General features: G+C 35.5%; 1 protein-coding gene across 4 annotated transcripts in view; it reads left to right on the top strand.

Annotated features, from left to right (window-relative positions):
• Positions 1 to 15,229, top strand: part of LOC114871266 (furin-like protease 1) — a 177,503-nt gene that overhangs the window by 3,106 nt on the left and 159,168 nt on the right. The window contains exon 1 of one of the 4 annotated variants that reach the window (XM_029176951.2): positions 8,383 to 8,816. The exons of 1 other annotated variant lie outside the window; for it this stretch is intronic. The gene's annotated coding sequence lies outside the window, so the exon portion shown is untranslated. Of the gene's footprint in view, positions 1 to 8,382; positions 8,817 to 9,729; positions 9,749 to 15,229 lie in introns of those variants that run through there. 2 more of the 4 variants (XM_029176950.2, XM_029176948.2) reach the window with 2 other exon arrangements.

Below are 15,229 nucleotides of genomic sequence, written 5' to 3'. Positions count from 1 at the left end.
TGTCCATAATGAATCTTCGTATGTGCTAATGAAAACTAACTTCCCATTATACTGTTCAAACAAGTTGAATGCAAACAATGCAGAAATAGTTCCAGTGTAAGTAATTATATTTGTATAATAGTAAGTCATTCTTGACAGAATAATATTTCATTAAAATAATCACTATTATTGGATAATGTTAATTTCTTTGATAGATAATTTTTGTTGAATTTAAAATTTGTTTTATCAGTTCAAAATTCTACTGTAAATAGAGTATCTCCATTACTTTGATTCCATTAGGTTTAATTAGTTTTACATAAAATTCTAATTAGTTAGTAAAGATTAAAATAAAATTTTCAAATTTTACTATAGCAATTCAATTTCTTTTCTAATTACTAGGAAAGAGATGTAATTTTTTTTATTTTCTCCTGATTGTTAATTTATCATAGTTTCTATATGTTTACGTTGTCTGCGTTCATTCATGCTGATATCAGCAGATTCGACTGACTCGCATAACACAAGGACACTTGCCTACGCTAATCTCGAATAGAAATTGTCTGTCGAAATTGTTTCCGTTAGGAGACTTGGTATGTAATAACGGCGTACTCCTATCCTGCTGAATTCCATTACGCACGTGTTCTGCGTGTGTTTCTGCAGACACAGCTTCGCAACCGTGAAATCACCGACTGTCTCAGGATCCATCCAAGAAAGACATTATATTAGGAAGGAAACTTCCTTAGAGCGAGGAATTATAGTTGATCATCAAAGTATTCGAATGTTTGCGACTCCAAATTGCTAACAAATTAAATAACGTAAAGTTCACATTTGCAAGATGAGAAATAAATTTTTGGTTGAATTGAGAAAATAAATTTAATTGTTTTCTTTTTTTTTCAACATTTTGATTGAATACAGTAACACGTGAGAGACTCATATCTTATGGTAATTAATTTAATAATGAACTGAGAATATTATGAAAGCCTTTTTTTAAAATATATCTTTTAAATTTGTATTAGTGGACAATTTAAAAAGGTTCTGGTGGCGATATCTAACGGTAGGCGGTAAAATTAACAAAAACGAAAAAGTGCTTTTTTAAAAAAATAATTTATTTATACATAGGTACTAGGAGCTTAACAAAAATCTGTAGATTCATTATAATGTTTTGAAGATTAGATAATTTATAGACTTCTTTTCTATTCACACTTAACAACAACTTATTGTTCTTAGAACAAAGTAGTTAGTTATGTTTAATACTGATTCTATAAGATTTTGTTGTCAAAGTGATTCGAAATTTATTTATTTTATAAAAATATATATTTTGCGGCTCTCTTAGTTCTACCATTCGCCGCTAGATAGCAACATGGGTGCTGTTTTTAAACCATGCTCTAATATAAATTTAAAAAACATTGAAAAACAAAGTTCTGTGATACTTTCATTAAAAACATAAAGTTTTTAAAAGGAAACATAGGAAAGCATAGTACAAAATTGAATTATAATTTTAGTTCTCTCCATTGTCCGCCATCTGAAATACAAATGTCTAAAAAAAAAATCCTTTATAGCTTATACAATTAAAATTAAATTTGAGTTAGTTTATTGGAAAACTAAATACTCATATGTTTAATTTAATTTTATTCTGATGACCGAAATTATAAAGGAACCTTTCGTGCTGAGAAAGTAATTTATAACTGTTGGTACGTTGCTCTAAGCTTAGCAAACTGCTTATGTGTCGCAAAGTAGTTTGTAGAAAGTGATAATTAATTAATTTTGACGTTGAACATTTATATCTCAGTCAGTGTGCAAAAGCTCATCGATTAACTCACGCAACACCAATAAGAGGTTGGCTTGGCGGAATAACCAAGTCACTGTGTTTCAGCTTTGCAAATATGCCCGGAATACTTAAGCACTATTGATGGCGACAACGACGCTTAACGACTTTTCCCTTTCTCGCCACGTAAATGTGAAAATTGATTAACGATCCGCAACTTCCATCCCCAGCAAAATTCTTATCGCCTTCGAACTGTTACAAGGTAATTCCTTCTAATTTCAAATTCTTATCAAAGTAATTGGTTGTAGGGATTGATTAACGATTTACTCGACAAAAAATTTAACACGTGTTGTATTGAAATCTTTATTAGTTGTCAAATAATGTGAACATATTAATTTAAATATTAAATTATTTGACTGAATCTAATTTAACTCGTCGAATTTTATATACATGGTGCTTTTTGTAAAAGGACTTTTATATGTAATCGTTATTCTGAAATTTTCATTGTATGCTGGCTAATTAGAAACGAAAACGCTCTTTGTATTGGACGACTATAGCCGCCTTTAATGGCGAAAAAGTTAATTAACTCTCGCATGGAGGAGACGAATCTTTAACCCAACGTATGATTTAGAATTTAATTTTAATTAAAGGATCTGTTTCACTACTATTTTCTACATTGTTCTGTTAATGTGTGACATTTTTTTTCATTTGAGTACCTACTTTTAATTAATAAATTTTGAAGACTGCAAATTTTCCAAATTTATTTGAATTATTCTGTTGTAGTAAAAGAAAATATAAGACAAATTTTTTAATAGGAAGGGAGAGGTCTTTGAATCTTACGATAGTTGATAAATATTTAGATTTATTGAACTAAACCCAGATAATGATTAGAATTTTAGATAGAGCTCTTTGCTCGATAATACTGTTCGGTAATAGTATTATTCCAATGAAATGAACTACGAGTAAAATATGAGGGCAGGCTATTATAATTATGAATCAATTTTCGTTGTAGAGCACTTTAGCGGTATATCGTTGTCCCAGATCCTTTAAACTATAGTAGCAGCTGTTCAATGAAAAAAGACAGTGAAGTGACATTATAGAATGTCCACTTAAGGTATACTGAAGAAAATAATTTATGATAAGAAAGAAGTAGGTACTATACAATGTATAAGAAATCATTATATAAAATTATTGTTCAAGATTGTTTTATAGATCAATGCAAAAATGTATTCCTGGCAATTTAAGAACTAATTAAATAACTTTAATTTAGCAATTAAAAAATATTTCAAAAGAATTTTTATCAAAGGGTCTAGTATAGTGAATCGGCCTTGTCAACAAATTTGGTTGATATTTATACCATATAATACTTTTTGCCTAAAGAACAACCTACCCCCTGATAAGGGAGATACGGGAGTAACAACCCTAAATTTTACTATTTTTTTCTCGGAAATTATTTAAAATATTTGAACACACTAAAGTGCAAATAGTAGGTATTCATTAGCTGTATTTCATATATTTTTTCCAAAACTTTTATCCGATGAGTAAGGGTTGAAAATTAATAAATAAACTTAATGCATAAATTAGAAAATGAATTTGATGCCTCTGGGATCACCAGTTATTAATATAATATGTTAATAACAGCACACGGTTGAAGTTAATTATTCAATTATTGAAGTTCATCAAAATTCAGTGAATCTGTGTACGTATAGAGGGTTGTATATACTCATCATCATCGATTTTCGTTTGCTCTCAAATGACAGCATTACGATAGTCCAGATAGAGTCACGGTGCATACAGGGTGAAAACTAGACCGCTGTTCGACGTAAGAAATATAATTGATGGCGTCCTGTTTTGACAGAATCACATTATTCCCGGTACTTACCGGATCCGGTTACGTGACCGAGCATGGTCGTCGGTGCTTCAATGATAATTAATATTTGTTTGAAACTTGCATCATTATTCACGTTGCTTCCCTTATTTCTCCTCTCTTCTTGTTTCTTTCCCTTTGAATACGGCTCGGTTACTTGTACTTGTTTGTTCATGCTGAGAATGGCCAGGATAATACAAATTATTGTTGTACATAATAGATGATATCATTAGATTATCTGATGAGGAGACAAGGTATTCGAATTCCAAAGTTTCAAAAAAATACAGGGGTTGGCAAATTATGGCTCATGAGCTGGAATAATTTTTACACTCTTGAAATGTTAAAGAAAAAAAATATATTAAGAGATATTTCAAACTCAATGAGATATATTAATAAATTCCCTTTCAATAAATTTTTAACTTAAATAATCAAAGGTTTCGCTTAATAATCTATCAATTTTTATAATTTAATAACGAAAAAAATACTATTCTATTTAAAAATAAATTAATTTGTAGATTATTGGTTTTTATTTTATTTCAATAAATAGAATATTATTTAAAAAAAAGGAATTCCATATTATTTTATTTTGTAACTACCTAAAAAATTTCCAAAGTCCCAAAGTATCTAATATCTGGACAAATTACGAAAAAGTTTGCCAACCCCTATTATGGAATATAATCCCGAGGCTGGACTTGTAGGTATCTAGGATATCGAAAAGCTCCATTAAAGTAAAGTAGCTGCGATTTAAACGTTCACATGCAATAAATCTTTCGATCGTTCCCGGCCACCGTCGTTTTTAGCAATCACGAAGCTGACCAGCCATTAACAAACCATTAGCAACTTCCGATCGTCACCGAGGAGAAGAATAGAGAAGGGTAGTGGGATCGAAGGGATTTCATCCTCGATAACCTGTTCATTATCACTTCTGCCGTGTCCGTCGGAGACGAATGACGGAGATTAATGGAAGCAGCCGAGTGACGAGAGAAATAAGGCCGTTGTTCGATGGAAAGATCGTCGGATCGTTGGGCAGCTTCTGCTTCGACTCACGATCAATCTCTTTTCTTATTTTTTTTTTTTCCTTTTTATTTTCATTTCTTTTTACAACCGGCCACGTTGTAAATCGTTCCACAGTCGGTGACTTCCGTAGAGTCCATCGGCAAGAAAACACGATGGGGGAGGTTTCTGACTCGCGTCACGAGGTTTTTACGTCCCTTACAAAACAAGCAATGATCGCTGCTTTCGTAAGCTCTGCTCTTGCATCACAAAGAGTGCTGCATCTAAACTTAGAGCTTGCTCGCAAACGCTGTTTATACACACGAAGCCTTGCAACACTTCCGGTTTTATAGAAGCGTTAGCGTAACGCTGGAACATTCAGACAGAAACGGAATTTTCTTTTCAACAATAGAACAATCGAAGCTTCTTTTAATTTAAATTACAAAAATTATTAAGGTTCTATATTTCTAATTTATTTCCAATTTTGATAAGGGTGAAACAGAACAAGTATTGCGGATATTTGTCAGAATTTTTAAATTAATTTATACACCAGCTGCCTTATTTATGCAATCAGAGTATTAAATTAATTAGCGAATTTTTACAAAGCAAGAGAAAAATGGAGAAATCTCTCTTTCTTAGGACTTTAATATCCAGCTCTGCTTTTGTTTTCAAGATTACAACGTATTCCTTTGAATATTTTACGAATGACTACGTAATTGTTTAATCAGACGATGTTTCTTCTGATTACAATGGTACTTTATTACATCGCACTGCTAAGCAGCGTAATAATACGTTTCGAGAAGATGCACGACCGGACGAAGGAACATTACCAGAGAATACCTGTTACTAAAGAAGATTAAAACGTTGATTATTATCATCTTCCTACTATGAAACACCCCATAATGTTTATTAAAATATCTCAAATAGAATATTACGAATAATAAATTTTCATATCCATAATGAAATAAAAAAGATTAATTAAATATTTAAAAATTATTTTCTATCAAAATTTATAATTAAATGAAAAGGTATGACGTACAGGTTCTTTACCTCGATCATCAATTATTCAAACACTTTCCGGTTGAATAGGTAGTTCTACATGTTTGCATTCAACCTGTAAACATGTTAAAAAATTGATCGTGCATCTGTCATCATCGACTTTATTACACAGAATCGATTTTTTCCAGTATCGATAATACACAGATTCGAAAATTGATTACAATGAAGTTTCGAAATGTATTCATCGTGAACATACACAGAATGAAATTATCAGGATGGTGTTAATATTTATGAATAATCGCGAAAATTACAGGTGTATTATCGGTGCACCGTCCCGTTGTTGCACATTAACGACGAATTTAATGCATTTCCAACCACCGAACGGACTGAATTATTTACCAAATCGGTAGCCGATTGGTGAACCAATTTCTGATATTACTCGAATAATTTTACAATCTACACCATTAATCGATTGATTTATTAATATCATTCACTCGATTACTGTGGGCTGATTGAGATAATTGACGAGTTATTATATCAATTTCTCTATAATTCATAATAAACTAATCAGTGCCCTCTGATACAATAATCTAACTAATCAAATATTCAAAACTCAATCATTTTGACGACACAGATTTTATTACATAATCTAAAATGTTCACCCTTTAAAATAAAAAGAAATCTAAGAATTTTTAGAGCACACCAGCTCGAAGGGTTGAAGAACAACCCTATTTCCACGTACCAGATTGAAAACAAATCAATCATAAATTCTCAATAAAAGTCCTCGATCTCGAACCAGGATCTTAATCTCCCTCTAAAGATTTCGTCCGTTTTTCATCGCTGATTTTTGCACACCCGAAATCCACGACCTCTCCATTATTCGCGTCCCGTTTAACCCTCTTCTCCTTTCCGCTCGAATATCCTTCTTCATCGATTCCTTGTCCCGCGAGAATTATACCCATTCTCGTCAGATTCGAAGCTTCAAATTAATACAGAATAAATGGTATTCCGCGATAGTTTCGTGCCATCGAAACTTGTGCCCGACTTTTAATTGCCACTGAAAGTGCAAAAACCTGATCTAACGTAATTGGAATCCGGAAATTCAAGTTCCACCATTCGATATATCAGCTCATTATCAATACGCTCATTTGGCATGCGTATCCAGTGCCGTGACAACAAGGTAGCCGCCGGCAAACAACGGTGCTTCCCGATACAGGGACCGTCTCGTCGCGTCCAGTCATCCGACTGGGTTTCATTGACACCCAGTCGGACAGGTGGACGAGATAAGATTGAAAAGAATCGAACGTGAACGTCCGTATCTGCCGCATCGGAATGCACGGACGCTGTTCAATATTCTTCTGGCGTCCTCGTTCAATCGGTATGGCCAGGTACGACCAGAGGGAGGAAGAATGAGAAGGGACAAGAAGAAAGAGGCGATGGAGAGAAACCAGGTTGACGGAGCTGAAGACACTGGCGCACGTTGGAGGAGACGTAATGGGTACGTGAATGCGGCTAGAAGACGAACGAGCGGAAAGAAGAGGGTTGCACAGGAATGGAGAAGGACGAGTTTCTGGTGAAACCCCCAGGGACGATCGAGGACCTTGTTGGGCCCCATGTCCCAGCCAACAGAGACTTAAAAAAAAAGAATAGAAATGTTATTCCAACCGCTAGAAATTTCAACCAAGAATGATAAATTTTGAGTCATCAAAATTTTCTGAACTTTTTTAAATAACAATCAAGGTGTTAATGAGGATGGTATGTATTAATCAGTGAAAAAAATAAATTATTCTCGCAACGTTCTTGCATCGCACTGAGGGATTACATCAGGGAAAAAAGAGAGGATCTGACGCGTGCATCCTCTGAGAAAACTTCGGATGCTGCATTCGTAATCGGCATGGAAGTGTCACGATCATCTAACGGGTACACCCGTAATATTACGACACTGGTAGTCTCCTCAACCTTTCGCGCCGTGTTCGTGTCTCTCTTTCTCTGTTCCCCGGGATAGATGCATAATACGAAAGATAGAAAGAGAACTGCACAGCGAAGCGGTTGCTGAGAGACTGAACGTCGCTGCGGGTGGCGTGGGACGTGGGGGGGTGCAAATTGCGACGGCGCACAGTGGGGCAGAATCCCAAGAAATAGGGAAAAATATTCCACCTGCCCTTTTTTTTTTCAATCGAAATGTCAAATCCTGTCAACCCTTTGAGCACTGACCGAGATGTAGCTGAACGTTCCATATAATCAATGATAATTTTTTATTTTTGCATGAGATAAAAATTTGGAGTAAAGATTCGTTTTTCATTTAGAAGGGCAGGATAAATGAGTAATAATGAATTAAAACAGAAATTGATAAATTGTATTATTCTGAGTGGATAAATACTCTTATAATGGGAATTTTTATGAGCGTACACATCCGCCCTTAGTATATTAAGGAAGGTGTTAAGTGATCAATTATATCTTTACAAGACGAATTTGTGAATTTTCCCTGAGAAAAGGGAATTAATGGAATCATATTTAAAAGTTTTATGTAAAATTTACTATAAAATTCTTAATTTTTGAATTACAATCAGTAATTTATTAAGTAGATAAAAGTAAAAAGTAGGGATGGGAAGATTAACATTATAGTCACGCATAATATTATTAGTTTATATTTTTATTACATAAAAAATATAGTAAAAAGTATTTAAAGACTTTTCTTTATTTCTTGAGATCTTGCCTCGCTGCGCGGCGGGAGATTGAGTCGCGTGGTGGGGACAAATCATGGCGGAGTGGGGAGAACGGCGCAGTGGTGGGGGAGCGTTCGGAACGGAGCGGCAGAACGAGCCGTCAGTCAGCCGTGCTTCGTCGTGGGGATGAGATCGCAACGAGGAATGACGTCGCACGATCCGACATTCGCGCGACTACGGTGACACTGTACAAAGACTACACGCGGTTCTAACTAACACGTTCAACCGTTCACGCGATCGTGAATTCTGAATTCCGTCGAATAATCGTGTGTTGGTTTCATTTCGGAGTACAAAAAGGCGTGTTTCCCGCAGGCTGTGCAACTGTGCGGTGTTCTATCCCCGTTTCTCCATCTTCCGCATTCCTCGCTCCGATTGGAGTGTCTCTCTGTACACGAGCATCGTGTATCGACGACTCTTCGACGGGATTATTGCACGCAGGCGGGATCAGTTCGACCGAGGGAAAGCCAGAGCGGCAGTAACGGCAGAAAACGTGAGTGAAATCTATTAATAAATACGAGCATGTATTGTGACCGATTCTAGCGAGCTGTCAAGCCAGCCAGCTCCGTGTAGTTTCTCGTTTTGGTATGGAGACGCGTGTCCGGGAACCGTTACCTTGAAACGGCTACGAGCTTCACTCGCCCGATATTCACTCTGTTCCCTTGTGTTACCTTGCCTCGTCGCGTTTATCTTTCCAGGATACACGAACGCGTATCTTGACAGGTTCGCATATACCGTGTGCATCTACCCACGTGCAGTCGTGCCTCTTATCCAAACTATCTGTATTCCTGTTCTGTTCCACGATTTTAAACTCTATTCGTACCTTGATTTCCTCGTGCATTGAGATTCACGACCACGGTTCACGTGACATTGTACATGTTTACGTTTTTATGTTCACGCTCGGCCGGATGGTCATCGTGTTTCAACAACGTTCTAAACTATGCTCATATAGATAAGCACGGTTAAATGGCTCGTTTAAATGGCATTCTTTATCGTAAACGCGACCGCTCGACCGCCATGTTTGATTTTTAAATGATATCCAAGCGTTACGTATGAGCGACTGGTTCTCGATCACGTGGTTCGATATTACGCTTTCGATTATCGAAACCATGTGGCGCTCTGCGCGGTAAAAGGCGGGATTTTAGTGTCGTTCGTGGATCGCTTGATTCTCGTTAGGTTAAACGACCGTTTCTTGAGGATTTTGTGCAATGTGACTTAATAATATCTCGCGGAGGTATGTGCGCTAGAATATCCGCTATGTTATCTTAACGAGTAAATCGAACGAGCCGGTTTTCTGTGCATCTCGTGTTCTCGTTGCACGAACAGTGCTTGTATGAACTTCATGGCAGTCCATGACCCCGAGTATTTCCTGTTACGAGAAAGGCCCTTGCATGGCTCGGTTCGTCGGCATTCCTTTTGTCCGAGGTAACGATCATTGCGTAACTTGATGTTATTGGGAAAATTTCTAAGTACTGGATGTACTTTAGGCAATTGTTTTTCATTAAATTAACTAATTTTTTGTTATAAGCCTCATTTAAAAATTTAAGTAATTAGCAAAGCGATTATATAATTTTATAAATATATCAATGACTCAATATTTTAAAGTAAAAAAATTGCGTATTTTTTAAATAAGTATCAAGGGTCATTCATGATTTGTTTAGTATTTTCTTGAAAATGCTTTTTTTTTATTTCATTAAGTTTCCATTTTTGTAAATTACTATATCACTTATTTTACATAATAAAAAGTTTAAGAAATCGGTTAATATGACCCATCAGTAGGAACGTTTAAATCGAGGTTAAGGTCGATGCCGATGTTTTAAGATGCGAATTATTAAATCCGCCAGGATCGATCTTGGCAATGAATATTTCAAGTCCAGCCCAAACTATCGTCCTCGTTTCTCCGTTGGAAATAAATGCAATATTGAAACTGATCGTTAGATAAATACATAATAGAAATCCAATTCGTTCAAGCCACAATTGTTCTATTTAGATCAGGCTATTTCAATATATGTCTAATATCATTAATATTATCATTAACTTTAAAAAAACTAAAGAGATGGCTCAGTTAGAAAATATAAAAAAATATTTTATTTATCTTGTTTAGAAAATTTTCAAAAAATTATTTGTGACTTACCAATATTTTCCAAATTAATGCTAAAGTGATCTTGATTTCTAAGGTATAATATTAATATTAATCTATCTTTCTACGATTAATATCAATATTATTTTTATTTATTTCATTCAACAACAAAATATCCACAGCTCTCGGTCCGTATAAAAATCTCAATTTCAAAAATAAAATAACTGCAATTGAAGTGTATGGAACCGAATTCACGTAGTAAAAAAAAATTGTACCAGAATTTTCGAAATTCTCAAAGTAAAATATTTCCACTGTAACGCGTTGGAATAGAATTTTCGAATCAAAACTAGCATCTCTCTGGTGGGTTCAAAGCAAACGCGACACAGGAACCGATCGGTGGAAAGAAAATTCATCCAGTGACCGTGTCCAATCGAACCCGCTATACCTTTCTCTCCATTTTCCTTCTCTCTCTCGCTCTATTCCTGGTCTAGGCCACGGTCCCTATCGGTGGACAATTTTCGCAAGCTGCAGCTGCAGTTGCATTCTGGCATCTTTCCCGCCGCCGGAATATCCGATGATGTTCGCAGTTCGTGCGTAAAAATTCGTCCTCTTTCTATCGCCGGGCGAAAGAGAAAGAAGTCGGTCACGTAGCGGCCAGGTAGGCAGAGATCGTGAGGGCAAAGGTCGTCTGTTATTACCTGGCCAAGAGGTTCGGCCTCGTTCGTTTTCATTTGGCCCTGTGTGCATGCATCCCAGCCCCTCCTCTCTTCGTATCCGTTGCCAGCCCGATGGCCTTTGCAATGGCTTCTTCTTCCACGAACAGAAAGGTTTTCGCGTTCTTTGTTTCGAAATTAGAAAAAAAAAAAAAAAAAGAAAGAAAAAGGGTCACCGACCATACGTTTGCGACACAAAGAATAAAGACGTACATCAATATATAGAAAGCGGTCGCGATGATGAAGAGAGGGATGGTAGTCGGCTTAAATTTGATTCACTTCTATCTAATGCTCTCCCTCCACCCTCGATCCACTTGCTCCTCCTCTGACTCCTCTTATTCTCTCTTTATCACTGGTCCACCGACTACGGAAGCAGAGGAGGAAGACCGCAGAATGCAATTTCCTCGGGGCACACGAGGTACATGTTCCAATGGACTGCAATGGGTCCACCATTCGGTGGCTACCCAATGCGTCACTGAATCTGTCTTTTTTTATTTTTTTTTATCACGGAAATCTTTCTTTCCTTGGCTTATATACCTTGAATCGTTGGACAATGTCCGGTTACTGTGCCGCCTGCTTCTTATTACGTATGGTGATTCTCGCAATTCATTGTACGTGGGTCGCCATTGTTAAGGATTGGGGATTTCGAAGAAGAGAGGTTGCTTAATGCGTTGGTTACCGTGCTGGGGGCGTTGGAAATGTAGTAGGACATTATTTTTATCTTTAATAAATATTATGTATTATTTTTATAATGGTTCGTTATTTTTCGTTAATTATGAATTTCGAACAATTGATGTTAATATTTTAAATTAATAGACTTCTATCATCTTACTAGCTCCTATAGAAATGTTAGAATAGTATTTAGTTGTTTGAAAAATATTTTAGAAAAGAATTTCATTTTTCTCTGTTATTTACTGATCTCAATTGAATAGACATGTTAGACGAAAGCTAAACAGTAACTGTGTAATTGAGTCAGGATTTCGTTTGGTGGACGAAATAGGAAAAGCTGGTTAGAGAGAAAACGTAGCTTGTTTCGGACATAAAATAGAGCTTTCACGAAGTTGTGTATCTGCAGGGCCACCAATATCCTTTCCCCGGAAGTTGAATCGTTTGGAACGTCTCTTGAACGTGACGATAATGCGAATCTTCAGTTTTTCTATATGTTTCTTCGTCGTGGACAATAACCACCCGTAGAATTCAGGACAGACACGTAGAAAAATATTTATAGATAACAATGGAATCATACGAACCGCTGAGTTCTTAAAATCAATATCTATTTTATAAATTAAATTGGAATTGGGACTCTTTCCATGGTCTGCCATTCAAGGATTTGCAATGCTCGTTATATCTTCTTTCTTTTTTCGAATTTGACTAAAGTACCTGTATAAAATTCTTTGTATCTTATTCCAGTATTGTTCTATTATAAAAAGAAAAATTGATCATAGGTTTATGTCGAATGAAATGCAATTTATAATGGTTTCTTCGCGGTACGACGCTTTCTTCGGAATAAAATTCACGATTATTGCTTGTTTTTCGCAATTTATGACAAAACTCCACTGGCATAGGGTAAAGTTGTACCGTAAGGATGTTTGCACCGGTTGCAATCTGTGCTCTCCTGTATTTCCACGTTTCAAATAGACTTTTAAAATTGACTGGCTCGAGGAAAGGAATATCGCGAACGCAATTTCACTTGATCGCGGATGTAAATGTCCTATCGAATTGTAACCGCGAGAACCGCAGCTTGAAAATCGACTCCTTTTTTCACGGAACCCAGCGACCTTTAAAATATATCGATAATACGGAATGATAGTCGTTTCCATTCCGTTCTTTAAAATCGTAGAACGGTAGCGAACAAGGTTTCCCCTTGAATCTCGTTATGATGAAGGATATAGCGAACGTGCTTCGTAATTTAAATGTTATACAATTTTTATTCAACGAGAGAATAATTTAGAATCCTTTCACGATAGTTCGTTCATAATTTTTAAAATAATCCAGGAACTTCTCGAATTGGATTACGTGGAAATTATTAAAATTATTTTAAATTCTATTTATTAAAATTCATCGATGGAAATGCAGTACCATTGTGTCTAAGTATCGGAAAACTGCATTGCAGAAATGCATCTCTTGGTCGAAAATTTATGTTCCACCGCATGAAAGGTGTGTATTCTTTTCCAAAAAGAGCACTTGGTATCATTGTTACAAGAGTACTGCAATTTCCTCAGGGAACACGGTCACCATTTCAAAGTATTGTAACTGTCTAGCCAACTAATGTGTAGTTCTATGTTTTTTCTGCAAACTCAATTGTCTAAACTTTTGTCATACGATTTTGGTGCAGAATGAAAGATCACCAAATTGTTATTCACGATATTTGTTAAATTAATTAGAATTTAACCAATTTTCGAGATTTCACAAATTTATTATTTGCAATATTCATTAAATAAAATTCTATATAGACCGATAGCAATTTTAGAAATTTTGAATTAAAAACAATTAATTTATGATTTCCTGACATAAGTAAATTTGAACAAAATAAATTTTAATACACGATGCAAATACTTTGGATAAATTGCAAAACAACATTCTTATCTTTCGCCGCAATCTAACATTGTCTGAGTCATGGATGTTTGTTCAAAATGAATAATGTCCAAATGAGTCATCAATTTAAATAAACGATACAAGGAAACGAATCGGTTTCGTTCCAAATTTTCCGTCCGATAGCCGGTGTAGATGATGGCTTGTTATTAGGAAAACGAAAAAAAATTCACGTTTTCCTTAGCAAATCTCTCGTTCGATGAAAATCAGGTCGAGTTACATGCTGAATGCAATTTTCCCTGGTATGCAGTGTAACCATTGCAACCCGTATCGATCCTGTTTCTTTCATTCGAAAATCCGACTCGTTCGAGCACTCTTCGACCGTGAAGATGATGCAAGTTGCGTGAACGTATGCAGCTGATGGTAAACCACAGTGTGCAGCTTCAAAAATTAACGAGAAATTGTGTTCAACGAGTACGTTATTAAAAATTTACAGTAACATTGTTCCTCGAGATTCCAGCAAACACGTTTTCCATTAAACGAACGCATATTGCTCGTTAAACATTCATATTGTAACCGTTTCAACCTGTATTAAATTGTCTATTTCGTTCGAAATTTTCATTTGATCGTGAAAATTATTATTGCAACTAGGTTTAAGTAACCTGAAATTAATTAAATCTGAAATAATGGAGCTGGGTCAGTCATTAATTTAGATCTTTGATTAAAATTAGGCACTTAAATTTTTAAATAAAAACATTCAGAACAGACATCACTGTTCAAGGATCTTTTATAAAATTGCAAGAATCATAGATTTAATTAAAAAGTAAAATAAGCAGATTTTCCCGCATTTTCTCATGATGGAAGGAACTAGAGGAAAAACCCAACCGCTGTTGATATTACGAAGGTGTCAGCTATCAAAATTCAATCAGACAGACGCACGCTTTTCCTTGAATATTAGTTGCATCTTCGTTGATATGCAAACAAGGATTTCATGTTGATGTCTCAGTTGTTTCTCGTTTATTCGGTGGGGTGTAATTAAACCTCGATCGTGACTCGTTGCACTTTATGGGTATGCGTAATTTCTGCAAAGGGAACGCTAAGGCAAATGGTTCGGTTTATTCCGCGTCTCGGCAATTGTATTCGGCGAGCAAGCGGAATATTCATGTTAAAATTGTTTTTAATTATGCTACAGCTTGCCGGTACTTTGTACGTGTTCGTAGGTACGATAGAAAGAAATTTCAGTTGCAATTTAATGGACGATATCTACAAAATTTTATTTTGAATTATACGCTTGAAATATCTCCTCTAATTTATTCAGCAATTATTTTCTCATTAGGGAGGATTAAAGTTACTTTAAAACTTTTTTATGATAGTCAACTAAGATGGCTGGGAAAAGAGTTTCATATAATTTGTTATAACTCTGTGAATTTTCAATGAATTTATTTCAAAAAATTCATAATATTACTTTAAATATGTTTAAATACATGTGCAAAATTAGAGATACGTAGGTCTAATAGTTTCCTCAAAATAAATTCCCAAAGATCGCTTCATTTTTCCCGCCTAAACGCTTCGACCTCATCG

Source organism: Osmia bicornis, chromosome 10 (genome assembly GCF_907164935.1).
Source record: "Osmia bicornis bicornis chromosome 10, iOsmBic2.1, whole genome shotgun sequence".
NCBI lineage: Eukaryota > Metazoa > Arthropoda > Insecta > Hymenoptera > Megachilidae > Osmia > Osmia bicornis.
Note: the sequence above shows the minus strand (reverse complement) of the source record. Positions and strands in the feature narration are given on the sequence as shown.